Source organism: Tursiops truncatus, chromosome 8, assembly GCF_011762595.2.
Source record: "Tursiops truncatus isolate mTurTru1 chromosome 8, mTurTru1.mat.Y, whole genome shotgun sequence".
Taxonomy (NCBI): domain Eukaryota; kingdom Metazoa; phylum Chordata; class Mammalia; order Artiodactyla; family Delphinidae; genus Tursiops; species Tursiops truncatus.
Window position 1 is genome coordinate 55,508,985 of NC_047041.1, and position 20,086 is coordinate 55,529,070.

Genomic DNA, 20,086 nt, shown 5'->3' on the forward strand with positions numbered 1-20,086 from the left:
TCAAAGGTATGTGATAAGCACTGTATAAATGTTTGCTATAATGCTAGTATAAGCATTTTCTAAAAGTTACATTGCTGCACACATTAAAAGGTTATTTGGAGAATAGTATAAACAACTTTGTGCCAACAAATTTAACAACTTAGATGAATCTTTGAAAAAATACAACATGACAAAACTGATTAACAATAAAACAACAATATCTATGACCCAGCAATCCCACTACTGGGCCTATACCCTGAGAAAACCATAGTTCAAAAAGAGTCATGTGCCAAAATGTTCATTGCAGCTCTATTTTCAATAGCCAGGAGATGGAAACAACCTAAGTGTCCATCATCGGATGAATGGATAAAGAAGATGTGGCACATATATACAATGGAATATTACTCAGCCATAAAAAAACGAAATTGAGTTATTTGTAGTGAGGTGGATGGACCTAGAGTCTGTCATACAGAGTGAAGTAAGTCAGAAAGAGAAAGACAAATACCGTATGCTAACACATATATATGGAATCTAAGAAAAAAAAATGTCATGAAGAACCTAGGGGCAAGACAGGAATAAAGACACAGACCTACTAGAGAATGGGCTTGAGGATATGGGGATGGGAAGGGTAAGCTGTGACAAAGTGAGAGAGTGGCATGGACATATATACACTACCAAACGTAAAATAGATAGCTAGTGGGAAGCAGCTGCATAGCACAGGGAGATCAGCTCTGTGCTTTGTGACCACCTAGAGGGGTGGGTTAGGAAGGGTAGGAGGGAGGGAGATGCAAGAGGGAAGAGATATGGGAACATATGTATATGTATAACTGATTCACTTTGTTATAAAGCAGAAACTAACACACCATTGTAAAGCAATTATACTCCAATAAAGATGTAAAAAAAAAAAACCACAACAATATCTGAGTAACTCTATTTTTTAAGTGAATAAGTAATTGAAAATCTTTCCACAAAAAAGTCTAGGTCCAGATGGGTTCACTGAATTATATCAAACATTTAAGAAATATCATCAATTTACACAAACTCCTTCATAAAACAGAGGGTAAGGGAACAATTTCCAATTCATAAGACCAGCATTTCTGATACCAAAACTTATCACACACACACACACACACACACACACACACACACACACACACAAACACAATTATAGACCAATATCCCTCACGAATATAGACACAAAAATCCTTAGGAAAATATTAGCAAGTAGGACCAGCAATACGTTATAAGGACAAAATAGTAATGCATCGTTATTGACTGAATTTATTCTAAGAATGTAAGGTGGGTTTAGCATTTAATATCAACCAATTAGCAAATAAATGAAGCAATCATTATAAGCCTATCTTGATGGGCACACAATTATAAAGATGTAACTTGTGATGACAACAACATAAAAATGGGGGAACAGAGCTATACGGAAGAAAAGTTTTGTATAATATTAAAACTAAGTTGGTATTAATTTGAACTAGACTGTTATAAATTAAGATGTTAATTGTAATTCTTGGGGCAACCACTAAGAAAATAACTAAAAGATATATAGTAAAAGAAATGAGAAAGGAATCAAAATGTGAGAAATAACTAACACAAAAGAAGGTAGTAACAGAGGAACTGAGGAACAAAAAAGATGTAAGAAAACAAATCGAAAAGTGGCAGAAGTCCTTCCATCTGTAATTACATTAAGTGTAAATGAATTAAACACTACAATTAAAAGGCAGAGATTGGAAGAATAGATTTTCTTTTTAATGACCCACTATACACTGTCTACAAGAGAAAAATAGGTTGAAAATGGAAGGACAGAAACACAAATAGGTTGAAACACAATAGGTTGAAACACAACAGGTTGAAAATGGAAGGACGGAAAGATATTCCATGTAAGCAGTAACCAAAAGAAAGCTGGAATGGGTATACTAATATCAGACAAATAGACATTAAGACAAAAAAAAACACAAATAGGTTGAAAATGGAAGGACAGAATGATATTCCATGTAAGCAGTAACCAAAAGAAAGCTGGAATGGGTATACTAATATCAAACAAATAGACGTTAAGACAAAAAAAAATTGTTAGACAAGACAAAAAGGGATATTATATAATATTTAAAAGGTCAAGAAGATATAAATGATTATAAACATATATGTACCTAGCAACATATAACAAAACATATGAAGCCAAAACTGCAAAAACTAAAATGGGAAATAGCTGAAGTCAACATCCCACTTTTAACAATGTGTAGCACAACCATAAGAAAGATAAACAATGAAACAGAAGACATGAAAAGTACTATAAATCAACTAGACCTAACAGATGTATACAGAATGCTCCACCCAATAACAACCATATACATATTCTTCTCAAGTGCACATGGAACATTCTCCAGGATAGACCATATGTTCAGCCACAAAACAAATCTCAATACATTTCTAAAAAATGAAATCATACAAAGTATCTTTTCTGATCACAATGGAATGAAACTAAAAATCAATAACAGAAGGAAACTTGGAAAATTCACAAACTACAAAGTAAATAACATACTCTTAAACAACCAGTGGGTCAAAGAACAAATCATAAGGTAAATTATTAAATACTCTGAGTAGAATAAAAATGAAAATACAACATATCAAAACATATGGGATACAGTGAAAAAGTGCTCAGAGGGAAAAGTACAGCTGTAAACATTTACATTTAAAAAAAGAAAGAGTTCAAATCAATTAATCTAATCTTCCACCTTAAGGAAATAGAAGATGAAGAACTAAACCCAAAGCAAAAAGGAAGTAAATAATAAAGATTAGGGCAGAGATCCATGAAATAGAGAATATAGAACAATACAGAAAAATCAAAAAAAACAAGTTAGTCCTTTGAAAAGAGCAATAAAATTGAAAAATATTAAGCTAGAGTGAAAAAGACAAAAAAAGAGAATACTCAAATCACTAAAATCAGGAAGGAAAGTGAGAACATTATCACCAATCTTATAGAAATAAGAAGTATTATAGAAGAATACTATGAACAATTGTATGCAAACAAATCAGATAACCTTGATAAAGTGGAAATTCCTAGGAACGCAGAAACTCCAAAAAATGACTCAAGAAGAAACAGAAAGTCTGAGCAGATCTACAAGTTGTAAAAGAGTTTAGCTAAGCTACTCCATGGTACTGCTGCCCTGGCCTCCATTTTGTTTGGCCAAGCAGCCTGCAGGGACCTTAAACTAACACTAGACCCCCTTTCAGGGAAGTGCATGCCCTAGATAGCAGGATGCAGAGTCACAAGCAAACGTAGCTTCTGCAATGACTTACGATCAAAGTCTCCCCTGCTTCCCAGCACCTGTATACTTTACACACCCCATAGATAAAAATCTCCATGGAACTTACCAAAACCCTGCTCCTTTGGCTTGAACTGACCAATCCAGCCCTAGCCCAGGAACCGCAAAGCACTCTACCCACAGACTCTAAATAAAGACATGTGTCCCAGGTCCTGCATCTCTCTGTCTGCACTTGGCCTTGAGCTCCCCATATATAACTTTACAGTCAGTTCTCTGTATCCATGGTTCTGGTATGCATGATTCTGCGTCCATGAATTCAACCAACTGTGGATTGTACAGTGCTGTAGTTTGTATTTATTGAAAAAAAAATCCACATATAAGTAGACCTGCCCAGTTCAAACACATGTTCTTCAAAGGTCAACTGTACTAGCAAAGCTAATCCAGCAGCATACTAAAAGGCTTATACAATCTGGTCCAGCAATTCTACTTCTGGCTATATACCCAAAAGAACTGAAATCAAAGACTCAGAGAGATATTTGTACATCCACATTCATAGCAGCATTATTCACAGTAGTTGAGGGCTACAAGCAACCTGAGTATTCATCAACAGCTGAACAGAAAAACAAAATGTTGTATTTTCATACAATGGAATATAGTTAGCCTTAAAAAGGAAAGAATTCTGCTATAACATGCATGACCCTTGAGGACATTATGTTAAGTAAAATAAGCCAGTGACAAAAGGACAAATATTGTAAAATTCCACTTACATAAGGTACCAAGAGTAGTCAAATTCATAGAAACAGAAAGTAAAAGGGTGAGTGCCAGGGGCTTGGGAAAGGAGAAGATGGGGAGTTACTGCTTAATAGGTAGAGAGTTTCGGTTTTATAAGATGAAAAGAGCTCTGGAGATGGATAGTGATGACAGTTGCACAACAAGGTGCATGTCCTTAATGCCACCACACTGTACACTTAAAATGGTTAAGATGGTGAATTTTATATTATGTATATCTTACCACAATTAAAAATAATTTTTTAGAAAAGATTTATACACCAGGAACAAGTGGGATTTACCCAAGGTACGTGAGGGTGGTTTGATAAATGAAAATCCACACAACATACCAAGTTGGAGGACTCATATTTCCCAATTCAATACTTACCACAAAGCAGCAGTAATCAAAAGAGTGTGGTATTGGCATAAGTACAGACATATAGATCAATGGAATAGAACCGAGAATACTAAATAAACTCATATGTCTATGGTCAACTGATTTTAGACAAAGGTGCCAGGACTGAGAAAGAATAGTCTTTTCAACAAACGATGCTGAAACAACTGGATGGCCACATGCAAAGAATAAAGTTGGACCCATCCCTAACACCATATACAAAAATTACAATTAGGATCAAAGACCTATTTGTGAGAGCTAAAACCATTAGAAGAAAGCACAAGGGTACATCTGTATAACCTTCAATTTGCCAATGGTTCTTAGATATGATGCCACAAGTATGAGCAACAAAAGAAATAACATAAACTGGACTTCATCAAAATTAAACTTTTGTGTATCAAAGGACACTATAAAGAAAGTGAAAAAACAACCCACAAAATGGGAGAAAATATATGCAAATCATGTATCTGATAAAGGTCTAATATTCAGAATATATAAAGAACTCTGACAACCCAACAACAAGACAAACAACCCAATTAAAAAATGGGCAGAGGATTTAAAGAGACACTTCTCCAAAAAAAGATATACAAATAGCCAATAAGCACATGAAAAGATGCTCAACATCATTAGTCATTAGGGAAATGCAAATCAAAATCACAATGAGATACCACTTCATACCCACTAGGAAAAGTTAAAAAATAAAGAAACAAAATTAAAAGAAAGCAAAACAAAAAACAGCACATAATTGTTGGTTAAGGATGTGGAGAAATTAAGAACCCTAGTATATTGCTGTCAGGAACATAAAGTGGTCAGCAGCTGTGGGAAGAAGTCTGGCAATTCCTCAAAAAGTTAAACATAGAATTACTACATCATCTAGCAATTCCACTCCAAGGTATATAACCAAAAGAACTGAAAACAAATACTTGTACATAAATGTTCATAGCAGCACTATTCACAATAGCCAAAAGGTAGAAACAATTCAAACATCAATCAGTGGATGAATGGATAAACAAAATGTGGTACAGAGTATTCATACAAAGCGATATCATTCAGCCATAAAAAGGAAGGAAGTATTGATACATGCTACATACGGATGCACCTCAGAAACTCAAGCTAAGTGAAAGCAGCCAGACATAAAAGATTACATACTGTATGATTCCATTTACGTAAAATACTCAGAATAGGCAAATCCATAGAGAGAAAAGCAGGCTGGTGTTTGCTGGGGGTTGGGGAGCGCAAAATGAAGAGTGAATGCTTAATGGGCATTTTCTTTTGGGGTGATGAAAATGTCATGCACCTTAATGGAGGTAGTGTTCGCACAGCACTTGTGAACATACCCAGTGCCACTGAACTGCACACTTTCAAATGCTTAGGGAATTCCCTGGTGGTCCAGTGGTTAGGACTCAGCGCTTTCACTGCTGGGGCCCGGGTTCGATCCCTGGTCGGGGAACTAAGATCCCGCAAACCGTGCAGCACAGCCAAAAAAAACCAAAACAAAACAAACAAAAAAAGCTTAATTTTATGTTATGTGGATTTCATCTCAATTAAAAAAAAAAGAGTGAGCTGGCTATGAAATAATCTACATATCATGAGAACAGCTGAAAAGAAAGGACAGAGGAGATAATCCTGTAAATGAGCTACAAAACCCAAAAAGACACTAGAAGTAAATTTAAGATTCTCAGGAGAAATGATTTAATGACATTCCACTTAGTTATACTTATTTTATGCAAAAATCTACCAAACATTTCTTCTATTAAAAACTTATCCACACTCACTAACATACAACTAACGTATAACTAAAAGCAACACATTACAGAGACGATTCTGGGTCTTAACCCACTCTGCCTGTCATGGAAGTGAAGAAAATCATTTAACCCCTCTAAGCCTCAGTTTCTTTAATTATAAAATGAGATGAGGGCTTCCCTGGTGCCGCAGTGGTTGAGAGTCTGCCTGCCAATGCAGGGGACACGGGTTCGTGCCCTGGTCCAGGAAGACCCCACATGCCGCGGAGCGGCTAGGCCCGTGAGCCATGGCTGCTGAGCCTGCGCGTCTGGAGCCTATGCTCCACAACGGGAGAGGCCGCAACAATGAGAGGCCCGCGTACCGCAAAAAAAAAAAAATGAGATGAGACTACTACTAATGTAAACAATAGTAAACAATAATAGCCAAACACAAAAGTAACATGTATGAGCATTCCCAGTATGCCAGGCAGTGTCGTTTTCCATGTTAAATTAACGTTTCAGTGTTAATGTTAAGGGTTAACATGTTTACTACTCACACAACCCTGTGAAACAGGTACTATTATTATCCCCACTTTAAAGGTAAGGAAACTGAGACACGGAGAGGATTAAGTAGAAGAGCCATGCAGTCTGGCTCCACAGCTCATGTTCTTAATGACCATGCTACACTTGATCTCTAAGACCTTTTTCAGGTCTAAAATTCTGGGTCCATGTACATTTAAGGCAACTCAAGGACATTATTAAACCCTTCTGCTTCAGCCACCACTTAGCAATTAACATTCTTGAAATATGCTAAGAGCTTTGCTCTGAATGACATCTAACTTCACCAGATGTGCGATCCCGGCAGACCTCTGATGAAGGATCATAATGGAAAGAAATGGCTCATTTGTATCTGGTTATCTGTGTGAGATACTGCCAAGTGCCAAAGAGCCCAGAGGAGATTTACATGTCACTCAAAATTCTTCTGAAGCCAGGCCTAACCATTCTTTTTCAAGGAAGGGAACAGAATAGGCACTAGTCTGGGTGAGTGCCTATTAAACCATTCAAGGAAACAGATAATTTCACATATTCCAATGAGCAGGAGTAATTCCAGGCAGATGATCAGGTGTGTTTCTAGATCAGTCAACGGCCAGACTGTAAATATTTTAGGCTTTGCAAGCCACATCATCTCCATCGCACATTCTTCTTTGTTTTCACCTTCAAATTGTTTACAAATGTAAAAATCGTTCTTAGCTCCCAGGCCATATAAAAACATGTGGGGACTGTAATTTGATTATCCCTGTACTAGATCGCTGAATGAGTCTCCTTTTAAAACATGTTACTGTACATTTTGAGAGTTTTCAGCTGCTACAACAATCATAAGACTATCCTTTATTAAAACTATAAAAGTTCTACTAAAATAATCCACTTGACAGGATAACTGTTAATGAAGCGAACAACATTATACATATATACTTATTCATTTCAGTGTTTACTGAACATCTTATACATACAGGGTGTCAGGCAATTGCTATCATCGTTATAAAGGTATACAACCCAATATACTATAAAGTATATAACCCAGTTAAGGTTCCAAGTGAAGTAAAAACTGCAAAGGTGCCATAAGAAAGGTTAAAAAGAAAAGCTACAGGAGTTCCAATATGGTAAAGATTCCATCTAGTAGAAGCAGGAACATCAAAGGCTGCAGCAGGGGTAGCAATATTTGGGACAGATTAAGAAGCATAGAAGGCTGAATGGCAGTGAAGGAAAGTCCCACACAGACTGAACACCTTTAGCCAAAGCATGACAGTAGGAAAACATAAGCTGTATCCAGAGAAGATTAAATAGTGGTCCAATTTGTTCAGCTCCAATGATGTCAAAATTACTTGGAACCCTGGAGGGGGAAATAGTGGGAGATATAGTTATATAACTAAGTTGAGAGGGCCAGAGCACAGAAAGCCTCAAATGTCATACTAAAAAGGGAGACAACCTACATGCTTATTGGACTCATGAAAGGTTTCTAACAGTGTAGGACAATGATCAGAGCTGCATTTAATGGAGGTTACTTTGGTAATGACAAATATGACAAATTAGGGGAAGCAGAATGTCCAGACAACCGTTAGGAGGCTATTCTAAAAATCCACACATACTAGAGGTAATGAGAGCTCAAACTCTGAAGAAAAAAAGAGAGAGATAGATAAAAGAAGTAAAGATAAAAGCAGAGATATAACCAAAAGTACTATACCACTGACTGAATTTAGGTTGACGGAGAAAAGGAAATTAGATCAGAGATTTGGACACATCTAGCAGACAAGAAGTTATTCCATACAACCTTTAAGCAAAGGAATAAAAAAAAATGAAAGTATGCTTTAGGAAGATTAATCAGGCAGTGGTGAATAAGACAACGTGGATACAAAGAAACCAGAGCCACAGGCCTGCCAGAAAACTACTGCAGTGATCCAGCCTTACAGGGTGCCAGGCTGAGCTTGGATCAAGGCAATGGATATGGAAAAGTAGCCATATATATGAGTGATTTCAAAGGACGCAAAAGAGTCTAGTAGCTGAATGAATCGAGTGGATAAAAGAAATCAATCAAAACTAACTGCAAAATTTGAGGCCTGGATAAATGGAAAAATAGTTAATAAAAATGTAAAAAACTGGAAGGGAAAGCAAACCTGGAGAGAAAAATGAAGAGATTCATATATATATATAAGTATAACAGGGGGCTTCCCTGCTGGTGCAGTGGTTAAGAATCCGCCTGCCAATGCATGGGACACAGGTTCGAGCCCTGGTCCGGGAAGATCCCACATGCCGCGGAGCAACTAAGCCCGTGCACCACAACTACTGAGCCTGTGCTCTACAGCCCGCGAGCCACAAATACTGAAGCCCATGTGCCTAGGGCCTGTACTCCACAACAACAGAAGCCACCGCAATGAGAAGCCCGCACACCGCAACGAAGAGTAGCCCCCACTCAGTAACGAAGACCCAATGCAGTCAAAAATAAATAAATAAATTTATTTTTTAAAAAGTATAATAATTTGCAAATGGCAGATGTCTATGCAGAAGTGGTCAGAAACTATTTAAACACAGATGAACTAGAATTTTGAATAAAGAGCTATACAACTGATGACAAACAAGTAGTATATGTCAGAATTTTAAATGATCTACTACAGCAACATTCATTCACTCAGTCAACAAATATCTACTGAATTATTACTACATGCCAGGCACAGTGCTAAGTATTACAGATAATTCAGTGGCAAAGACAGACACTGTCTCTGCCCTTACACAGTGTACAGTCTAGTAAGAAAGAGAGATGAGCAAATGGCTAATCAGAATATAACTGGTTAAGGATAGTGACAAGAAAAATGAAAGGCAGGGTGCTATGAGAACAGATAGAGGGGTATCCAAACTGGATTTAGGGGGTATGTCACAGAAAATGTTCAATGGAAAGGAGATCTAAGCTCTAAAACTGAGATGCATAAATTTTAGCTTAAAGTGTTATGGGTTGGGTGCTTCAAAATCAGGAATCAAATCACAATAAGACCTTACAAGTCATTAATTACTCTGAAATGATTTGAATAAAGGAGAGACATGACGAGAATTTTAGGAAGATAAATCTTGCTACAATGAATGGCAAGAACCAGGAAAGAAGCAGATGTTTAGCAGACACCTTAAGTAGTGATTCAAAAAAGTGACTCAAAAAAAGAGGGAGGTGTTCGGGATGGCTCCTTGTTCTGACTTGAGAAAGTGGATGGACAGCAGTACCATTCACTGAACTGAGGAACACAACAAGGAGGTTTTCTTAGAGGGGGAAGGAACTGAGCTCAGTTTGGCAATTGTGGAGTATGTGTCTCTGAAACATCCAAGCAATCTGACTCAAGTCTAGACATATGGAAGCGCTGACTGGCGAGGTAGACTTGGGAGAGATCTGAATGATCCAGAGATAATGTGTTAATGAGAAGACAAACGGCCCAAGTGGAAGCCTGAGGACAATAGCTTAAGGGCCCCAGAAAAAGCTTGCCCTAGTGGGACTGATAGTGGACTATACATGTTACTCTTTAAACCGTAAGTGAGCTCTGCAAATAGTCCTTCTTCTACTTATTTAGGTAGAGTAAGAAATCATAATGGACAAGGAAAAAAACCAATGGCTCATTCTACAACTTGAGCACCTTTTCAGATGCAATGAGTATACTTTTTAAAAATATAGTATTTATTTGTACAACTCCTCCTAAAATGGCTACCTGATGAATCAAAGGACAGCCTGTGTTCCTATGTGTGTATGTTCATTTGGACATTAACACACTTTTAAGAGTCAGGCAAGTTTAAACCAAGAAAAAATGTGCACATGTCTCTGTCAAGCACCTTCGAGCCTCGGACACCCACTGCCCCTGGGCTCTGACAAAGCCCAGATGCTGAGCTGTTAAAGAGGGAAAGCAAGACCTCTTCTACCTCAGCTGAATATGTACATTCCCCCAGATCTAGTCTGAGATTTGAGACAGCAGATGTTTTCTTCTCCTTCAAAACAGTAAGAAGCAATGAAAATAAGAACAGTGTTATTAAGCAAAGGTATACAGATCTTGAAACTAAAATCAATTCTTTCTTTTAATTCAAGTCAACAGGGGTGAAGAGGTTCTTGTTCACACTTCAGTGTTTTAAACTATCCTCAAAAAATAATCACAATCGGGCTTCCCTGGTGGCGCAGTGGTTGAGAGTCTGCCTGCCGCTGCAGGGGACACGGGTTCGTGCCCTGGTCCGGGAAGATCCCACATGCCGCAGAGCGGCTGGGCCCGTGAGCCATGGCCGCTGAGCCTGTGCGTCCGGAGCCTGTGCTCCGCAATGGGAGAGGCCACAACAGTGAGAGGCCCGTGTACTACAAAAAAATAATAATAATAATCACAGTCATAGTCACACACTCCAAGTATGAAGTGCATTAAATGTCATCAATGCAACTCCATAACAAGAGGACTGAAAGTGACCCTGCTAAAGTAGTCATCCTTTCAGAGAAAAGTATACTGATAGGAACCATGTGATCTTAGTGGATTCATTCACTCCGAAAAAATATCTTCTAAGCAAAGTCTACACTAAATCCTGGGACCAAAAAAGTAAGATACAACCTCAGCCCTAAAGGAGCTTATGCCCTAACAGGAAGAAGGATGCATACACAGTTACTGTAACTGTGAGAGAAGAGAAGTGAGAAGCAAGAAAAGGCAACAGTGGTACCATGTTAATTAGGTTAAAAAAAAAAAGAAAAGAAAAGAAGAAAAGATTCCCAGCTTTCTAGAGGAACAATTTAAACCAAAACTGACTCACAGAGGGGAAAGGAAAAAAAGTCAAGAATGCCCTAATTACAAATCTAAGAAAGAGTAGTAAAGACAAGTTTTCAAAATTTAAACAAAATTTCCAACTCTCTGAATCCCCTAGTGAGGATGAGTATGGAGCTTTGTTTCTGTTTACTTTCTAAGAATCTAAAACATCTACATGAAGAACCATGCTTGGCTTTGAATTTTCCAGTATTAAAATTCTGAAAAGCTCAAAAATTGTGCTAAGGAGACAAGATCCTCCAAATTCATAACAGGAAATGTGGCATTTTCCCAGATTATTCTCTGGCTTCAATGAAGAGAGAGAATGGGGACCACAGGATTTATAAATATGAATTACAGGATGAGATGATTTTCCAAACATCTGTCAGAAGCTAATTTGATCCAAGAGAAAAGGAAAAAAGAAGACTCAGAGGGAAGCCAAATAGAGTGACTAATATGTGGAACTTCTGTGGACTTTGGTGGGTTGATGGCCTCATGGGCATTGCATGTCCACTCTACAATAATAAATACCCAAAGTCTGTACAATAATGCACTTTATACCATTCAAAGCACTTTCCCATGTACTCTCTCATTTGATTCTCACAACGCACATAGTGGATATCTCTGGTTAAATGTAAAGATAGTGACGTGGTACCTTGACATGCTATGTGAAGTACGAAAGAATGTAGAGATACCACGTAGCATAGTTGTTAAAAGAAAAAGCCTTTGAATAAATCAGACCTGGTTTCAAATCATGGTTCTGCTACTTACTAAGTAATCTTGGGATTAGTACTTGAACCGTTTCTTCTAGGATACTGTACATATAAAATGACAATAATTACCTCATGGAGTTGTTACACAGATTAAACAAAACATGTAAAGTAGATAGTAGAGTGTCTGACATATAGTAGGTACTCAGTAAATGAAAACTAGCAATGGTAGTTTTCAAAAGCTCCATACTCACCTGGAGTAATACTGTTATTAGGATATCACACCAGCTCAAATAATTCAGAAACAAAGTTTCACCCTGGATTTAAACTAAGCTCAGATATCTAGATGTTTTGTAACAAAGCAGGCAGTTACTAGAAACAGCCCCTTAGGATCTGTCTGGTCTGTTTCTTGTATTTTGTAACCTGGTTGGGGCAGGGTGGGGGGAGAGCTCTGGGAGGAAAACTGAGTAGAGCATGTACAGAATGAGCTATTTTTGTGATCTTCCAACTTCTACTTGATGACGTACTGAGAGACCTGGGTAGAAGCTATACCATATCCCTTTCTCTGTTGTTAAAACATAGGCTGCTTGACATACTTAATCCCCACTTCTAAATGTTCTGCTTGAGTACCACGTGGGACGTGCTTTGGAAATAAGTTAGCATCCATGAATTTAACCAGCAAGAGGAAAATAGCCATCTTTTTAATTTCTCAGTTCTACAAAGTTAACAAAAATCTCAACTTTTCTAGGTTTCAGCGTCTTCATTCTGAAAACAAAAATACTAATACCTGACCACCTGAGTTGCTGTAAGTTGAAGATACCTCTAACAGCATTTAATCACAATCACAGTCAAATAAAATGATGGAAGGAACCTCAAAACGGAATTTAATGATGAAAATCATCTACTCCTCGCTTTTACACAGGTGACATGGTGCAATGAAGAAAGTGCATGTCTGGAAAGACAGAGATATGTGTTCTGGTCCTGGTTCTGCCACCAAGTCATCCTGATATGCTGGCCATTCATTTATTCCCCAAATACTAACTGTTAGCCATTATAGGCCTGCTGCTACTACTACTGCTAAAACTTCTAATAATAGCTGCTCTGCCTTCCCCACAGGTTGTTGTAAGAATGGAGTAAAATAATTTATAGGCAAATCCTTAAAGGCAAAAGAGCTATGAAAGTATGTAGTGATTTTTTATATTATATATATGATGTTATTATAGCTATGTCTAAGTTACCACTTAAAGCATGAAACTAACTTTCCATGCCAAGTTCAAGAGGTCATGAAGCTCCCTGAGCCTCGGTTTCTTCATCCCTGAGATAAGGGTGTTGAGCTAGATAACTCTAATATTCCCTCTAGCATTAATCAGCTGATAAGAATTTTCTTACTTTTGAAATGAGGAACCTAAAACTAACAGAGGTTAAGTGATTTGCTCAAGGAACACAGTACCAGAACAAAACTGGGATTAGAACTCAGGTTTTCTACTTTTCAAAAGTATCATGCCTTGAAAAATATAAGGAATTTTCATTTGTACAGGCTCTCAAAACAGACGCTGAAACTTGCTGTTGTCCCTAAATCTTCAATCTCAGCTGGATTATGTACTTGAGATGGTCAAATCATGTGGGTGCGTTTGTGAAAGTAATCACCAAATTGCTATTTTAATCTCCTGAGAGTGTCATTATTCCAAAAAGGTTTGATCCTTTTTATTTGGATTCTACTCCTGCTAATTTTTTTCCATTAAAATGAGAAAGCACTGCCATCTACTGGACTCTGAAGACATTGCTGCTATAGTTTTAAGTCTGAGAACAAGAATTCTTAACAATCTAAAGCTCTTTGTACTTTATCAATAACACCATAGAGTTATGACAGTATGAGTTACATAAAACTCCAGAAGATGGGGCTAGGGATAAGGTAGGGTAGGAGAGAAAAATACCATCCCCTCGAGATTCTGAATCTCAATTATTGCTATGATAGTCCTAAATATAGCAGGCATTCACCTGCATTCATTAACAAAATGAGCACCTACTACATGCCAGGCACGGTTCAAGGGACACAACTACTGACAGTGGTAAGCATTAGAGATGTAATCCCTCTTATCATAGGGTTTAGAGTCTAGTGAGTAGTAGTTTCCATATATTATTGAACTCTACTCATGTGCCAGCCTTGTAATATACATTATATCACCTTTAATATTCAAAACAATTTATGATGAGGTAGAAATTGTTATCTCCATTTACAGATGAAAAAACAAACTCAGAGATGATTCAATTTGCCCAAAATCTCTTTCATAGGTAAGCAGTGGTGCCTGGAATTAAACTCACATCAATCTGACTCCAAAACCCATATTCTTAACCACTAGGAGTGTCCATTCACCCAGGTAGTTGTCAGCATCCTTCCAAAAAGAAGAATAGTTGCCGAAAGGAAATTCAGGCAAAGATAATCTTACATGTCTATATTAAAGGCAAAACTCCTATACAGGGATCTGAAAAGTTTCCAGCTTATTGGATCAAGAGCTGGCCCAACAGCCTCTCATTTCCCATGCTCGCCCAACTGCCATCCTAGCAGTAAAATCCACCTGGAAACATCTCTCCAGATCACCTAGCCTTATTCACCAACCTCTTCCTAAGGTTCTCTTCAAATTACTTAATGTTCTGCTGTAATTCACCTGTGTTAAGACCCAAACAACTGACATCAAAAATAATTTTTCAAACTAAACTATTTGTAAACTGGAGCTCTTCTGGAATAAATGCTGTTTTATCTCTGCTAAAAGAATAAGGGTTTGTGACTCTGCATCTAATACTTTTGTATCCCACGGTACTTAGTTTAATAATGGGCACGTAGTGGGTACTTGATATTTACTGATAGAAAAAAAACATGAATCACGTTTACAACTAAAGATAGATTTTATCACCTATTCAATTATTTATTTGTCTGCACTGCTGTTAAATATGTACACATTTGTATGCCAAATAAATGAAATTTTACTACATAAAATTAACAAGATATCACTCCCTAATAAGGCCAGCAGAAGTTACTGAATGAAGGATTCAAACCCACAGTATATATTTTAGTCAAAGATTTCCAAGTGTATTAGTTTCCAAAGACACCCCTGGGAGTGACACTGAGTACTCATCCAATATAGTAAAAAGTTGAGAGACTTACTAGGTTTCTAAAAACTCAACAGAAATGAGTAAAGCCTTTTTGAGAAGCAAATAAACAAAGAGGCAAAAGTTTTGAGCAAATAAAAGTAAGTTTCAGCTTTTAGACCCATAGTGGCTGAAGACACTTTAACGTGGACACAGGAAGGAATAACAGCAACATAGTCATCAGAAGTAATAACAAGCTGTTTCTGGTTATGGCTAATGTAACAAAACAAGAATGCTGAAGAACTGGTCAACAAAAACTTCAGTCAGTATTTTAAAAGTTGCTTTAAAACATGCTTCCTATTGCTTCACAAGTATAACCTTTCCCTTCCGTACAGTACTTTTTTTTTTTTTTGGCTGTGCCAAGCAGCATGTGGGATCTTAGTTCCCCGACCAGGGATCGAATCCACACCCCTGCACTGTAAGTGTGGAGTCTTAACCACTGGACCGCCAGGGAAGTCCCCAGAATATACATTCTTAAAGCCTTGCTGATTTAGCATTTTTTAATCCTTTATGAAATATTTCAACCACAGATATGCTATCCATATTCAATGACTGTGATTACAAGTATATTTGGACTTATTTTTATCACTGTACTGCATGTTTCTATTTACCACTTGCTTTCTTTTTTGTTTTTCTTTTCTGACTCCTATCAAGTTGACAAAGTGTTCTACTCCTTACATTCCCTTTTTTCCCTCTGCTAATTAAAAATCTATAGTCTGGGGGTTTCTCTGGTGGCGCAGTGGTTGGGACTCCGCCTGCCGATGCAGGGGACGTGGGTTCGTGACCCGGTCCGGGAAGATCCCACGTGCCGCGGAGCGGCTGGGCCCGTGAGCCATGGCCGCTGGGCCTGCGCGTCCGGAGCCTGTGCTCTGCAGCGGGAGTGGCCACAGCAGTGAGAGGCCCGCGTACCGCAAAAAAAACACAAAAAAAATCTATACTCTGTTTCTAGCATTTAGGTATCTTTACTTTTTTTTTTTTTTTTTTTTTTTTGCCGTACACGGGCCTCTCACTGTTGTGGTCTCTCCCGTTGCAGAGCACAGGCTCCGGACGCGCAGGCTCAGTGGCCATGGCTCACGGGCCCAGCCGCTGCACGGCACGTGGGATCTTCCCGGACCGGGTCACGAACCCACGTCCCCTGCATCGGCAGGCGGACTCCCAACCACTGCGCCACCAGGGAAGCCCATCTTTACATTTTTAACATGCACACTCGACCACAAGTTTTTCTAAGAAATTCTAAACTTGTTTACTGTCTCTATCCTCCTCCCGAACAACTCAACGACCTCAATGAGTCTTACTCTTTAAAACAGCCTCCCTCACCTTATTACTGTTATCTAGAGCAGTGCTCCTCAAACTCTCTGTGGGAAAGGGTTGGTTGCTTTTCCTTCAATCCACTGTGAGCTGATACTTTTATAAAATACAAAAAAGGCACAATAATGTCAAATTGCTATAAATGTTTAAAAACATTTACGTCAAGGCTTCCCTGGTGGTGCAGTGGTTAAGAATCCGCCTGCCAATGCAGGGGACACGGGTTTGAGCCCTGGTCTGGGAAGATCCCACATGCCACGGAGCAACTAAGCCCGTGCGCCACGACTACTGAGCCTGCATTCTAGAGCCCGCAAGCCACAACTCCTGAGCCCAGGTGCCACATCTACTCAGCTTTTATGCTCATTTAGTGTTCATTTCGCCCAGAGGAGCACATCTTTCAGCCAACACCCAAGGCTTCTGCCCACGTCTTTGCATTTCTATTCCATTTCTGTTCCAGAGACGTTTATTATCTTGCTCTTTGCTTGTTTTAGCAAGGTATGCCTCTTTAAACTTCTCTGATTTCATCAATTGCTATTTTTTGTTTGGTTCAGCAGAGGGTCTCACAGTGTGCACTTATAATACCTTCTTGACTGGAAACCCTGCTTATGGCTTTCTTGAAAAAGAAAGAAAGAAAAAAAAACTTTTTAAGGAGATTCAACCTATATGTCAGGTGTTCATTTGAAAGCTGGTACAGGGGGACTTCCTTGGTGGTGCAGTGGTTAAGAATCCACCTGCCAATGCAGGGGACACGGGTTCAAGCCCTGGTCTGGAGAGACTCCACATGCCATGGAGGAACTAAGCCCGTGCGCCACAACTACTGAGCCTGCGCTCTAGAGCTCACAAGCCACAACTACTGAGCCCAGGTGCCACATCTACTTAAGCCTGTGCTCCTAGAGCCCATGCTCTGCAACAAGAGAAGACACTGCAATGAGAAGCCTGTGCACCACAACGAAGAGTAGCACCCACTCACCGCAACCAGAGAAAGCCCGCGCGCAGCAATGAGAACCCAATGCAGCCAAAAGTAAATTAATTAATTTTTTTAAAAAAGCTAGTACAGGGCAAGATAAGCATGCCTTATAAATTTACAAAACTTATTAACTGAAGGACTATAGAATAAAATGTACCACTTATTACAAAACATTTATTCAGTGAACATTTATTGATCATCTGGCCTTGAATCCCAGCTCTGCTACTTAGTAGTTGTGTAATCTTGGGAAAGTTACTTAAGTTCTCTGTGCCAGCATCCTCTTCTATAAAAGGACAATTGTAGGGTTTAAATGAGGTAAAATATATAAAGCACTTAGAATAGTGCCTGGCACATAAGTGCTCACTAAACATTAGACATTATTATTATTGTTAGGGAGAAACACTTACTCTGCATGCCCATGCTTCCACATTAGGAGAAAAACTTTCCACTCCATTTCCCAGGAAAGAAGGATATAAAGAGAAAAAAAAAAAAAGTCTACTTTTTCTGTGTCCTTCACTCACTCCTCCCCAGAACAGGCAGGAGCTTGACTGCTGAGTTTGGGAGACGAAACTGAACATGACCTTAGTTCTTTCCAGGTTCCCCCCCATTCAGGAACAGCCTGTGTATAAAGTACACATAAATTCTGCTTTTGTCTTGGAGGGTCAGGATCTGTCCCCGTAAGGGGAAGAACGCAGTTTTGCTTGTTTTGTTATTTGGTGGTATGGGGATTCATTTTGGGAGAAAGTACTATATACAAGCTCTTTCAGTTGCACAATTTAAGCCACATTTGCCAATTAGTTTTATCAGTAATAACGCCAACATTCTGATCTCCATTTATCACCTGTCTTATTTCTAAACTTGTTCCAAATTCAGGAGAAGAAGAAAGGGTTATTAGTTATTGACCTACCTGAAATCTCAACTACTATTAGTCTCTGGCTACAAAATTCTTAGGGAGATTGCATACAGTAAGAGATATAAAGCTCTTAAAACATTGTTTGATACATAATACATTCAACAGATGTTAACTATTAATATTATTACTATATGCCAGACATCGTGCTAGATGGTGAGTTGGTTACCTGTTACAGGAGGAACTTAATCCTTCAACAGACTCAGGATGGCTAAACCCTATAAATGGGACATTACAAACAACAGCACTGGCAGTTCCCACAATTCTCTCATTAAATAAAACATTTTTACTAAGCAAATACCATGTCAAGGACTATGATAGGTACTAGGAATTCAAAATTACATATGGAAATCTGTCCTTAAGAAGCTTACAGACTAGAAAGGAATAAAGAGCTATAAAGTGGTAAAACCTATGTCAAAGGTGTACATAGGGTGCTGATATACTATAGGAACTTAGAAGATGAGGGCTTTAAAATAAAGAAAAAAAGCTTAATAGAGCTTCAACTGAGTTTTGATGAAGTCACCTAGAATAGCTTGCATTTTGCCCAACTGAATGGGCCTTTTTCAGTCTTCATCTTTTTTGACCACCCTCTCCTTAAAAACCAAAAGCCGAACCAAAACAAAAACCTCTCTTTCTTTAGCCTCTGAGATTCCACAAGAGACTTCACTCTCTTTTCCTCATCTATCTCTCACCATTCCTTCTCAGCCACCTTTTCCAAAGCCTCCTCCCATATTTGGCCTCTAAAAGTTGGAGACAATCACAGGCCCCCTGCTATTAAGCCCCTTTTTTCTCACTGTACAGCTTGTCACTGGTCTATCTTATCTGAACTCAGGATTTCAATAACTATTTGCCATTATTATATCTCTATATTTAAATCTCTAACCTACTTCTCTCCTCTGAACTCCAGACTCATCTAATCCAAATGCCTACTTTACACATGGATATCTTGAAGGTATCTCAAAGCCCATGTGATCAAATCTCAACTCACTCACGATCTGCCTCCAACAAAGCTGTCTTCCTCCAGTGTCCTTAGTTCTCTCAGTGCCTGGCACCTTCATCCATCTGGTTACTTCATCTAAGCCAGAAACCCAAAAGTCATCCTTTAACACCTTTTTCCCTACACCCTAAATTCAAACCATCACCAAGTCCTACTGATTTTACCTCCTAAAACTTTCCTAAATCTACCTGCTATTCTACCATAAACCTGTTTCAAAGTATCAAATCTCTTACCCTCTGTACTGTAAGATCCTTCTTACTGTCTTCCCACATATATTCTTGCCTCTTCTACAATCAGTCCTTAAAGCAGCCAGAGTGAAATTATTAAAACACAAATCTAATTATATCTCTGCCACGCTAAAAATCCTTCAACACACGCTACTGCTCTTAGGATAAAACCCTTCAAAAGGTTCTGTGTTATGTGGTCCCTGTCTACCTCTCCAGCCTCCTCTGGTATCCTTCTCCCTTATCACCCAGACTTTCCTTCAGTCCCGAAAACTCACCACGGCCCCTAGCACTTCATAGCCTTCCAACATGTTACCCTCCTCTACCCGGAATGCTCTCTCTGTTCAGCCTCCATCCCTCCACATTGTTCATTTCTATTCATCCTCTGGATT

At 38.6% G+C, this 20,086-nt stretch overlaps 1 protein-coding gene across 7 annotated transcripts in view; it reads right to left on the minus strand.

The window, feature by feature from the left end:
• Positions 1–20,086, minus strand: part of LOC101316208 (diacylglycerol O-acyltransferase 2) — a 364,872-nt gene that overhangs the window by 233,803 nt on the left and 110,983 nt on the right. The gene's annotated exons all lie outside the window — the stretch shown is intronic.